Source organism: Rhamphochromis sp. 'chilingali' (genome assembly GCF_963969265.1).
Source record: "Rhamphochromis sp. 'chilingali' genome assembly, chromosome: 20".
Classification (NCBI taxonomy): domain Eukaryota; kingdom Metazoa; phylum Chordata; class Actinopteri; order Cichliformes; family Cichlidae; genus Rhamphochromis; species Rhamphochromis sp. 'chilingali'.
In genome coordinates this window covers 867,501-868,584 of record NC_137947.1, presented here as the reverse complement: position 1 = coordinate 868,584, position 1,084 = coordinate 867,501, and positions in this window count along the sequence as shown.

The following is a 1,084-nucleotide window of genomic DNA, read 5'->3' as shown; positions in this document are numbered from 1 at the left end:
AAGTAAAAAGGCAAGTTGCACATTTTCAGTCGAAGGTGACAGCATTCTCTGTTTTTATGGACAAAGTAAAGGTTTGGTTGCAGGAGGCGGGTGAGCCGTATACTGAACAAAGCAATACTGTTCGCAATGATAAAGCTGTTGAAAGTTTGGATGAAATAAAACCTGAAGACAGTGTCTCTAATATCTCAAGTGTAAAACCACCTTCAAAAACCTTGTCACAGCAAAGTCGAATTTCATCAACATCTTCCGCATGCATTAAAGCTGCGGCTGACAAGGCAGCGCTCATGGAGCGACTCGCTGCATTAAAGAAAAACATTCTATCGAAGCGCAAGAGGAAAAACTGAGAAAAGAAAAGGAGACATTATCCTTGGAAACAGAGCTGGCAGCCACTAATGCAAAGCTTCGTGTCTTAAAAATAAATTCAGTTTGTAGCTCTGAGCATTCTGATGGAATGAACTCTTATTTTGAAAGAGGGCACGTACAAGAAGCGCCTAGTTTAAATCCTTGTGCCGATACATTTGTTCCAACATCAAGAGATTACTCTGGTATAAATTCTGCATCTGAATCACAAGTAATCGTACCTAGACAAAGTCAAACCCAACATCAGGTTGATGATTCAGCTCAAGTGACGCAGCAAACACAGCCTCAGTCTCCTACTTTGACTGGGAACTGCACGAAGGAGATTGTAAATATTATGCAAAAACAAAATGACATCACTACTTTGCTTGTAAAACAAAACTTATCTTCTGTCCTCCCCGCCAGAAACATCCCTGTGTTTGATGGAGACCCTTTACAGTACAGATCATTTATGAACGCCTTTGAAAATGGAGTGGAAGTTAAAACTGATAACTGGAGCGACTGTCTGCATTTTTTAGAGCAGTTCACTAGGGGGCAGCCTAGGGATTTGGTGCATAGTTGTCAGCACTTACCTCCTGAGCAGGGCTATTCCACAGCTAAAGATCTTCTTGAAGAACATTTTGGGAACGAAAATAAAATTGCCTCTGCATATATGGAGAGGATTGTGAGTTGGGTACCTATTAAAAGTGAGGATGTGAAAGGTCTACAGTCATTCTCTCTTTTTCTT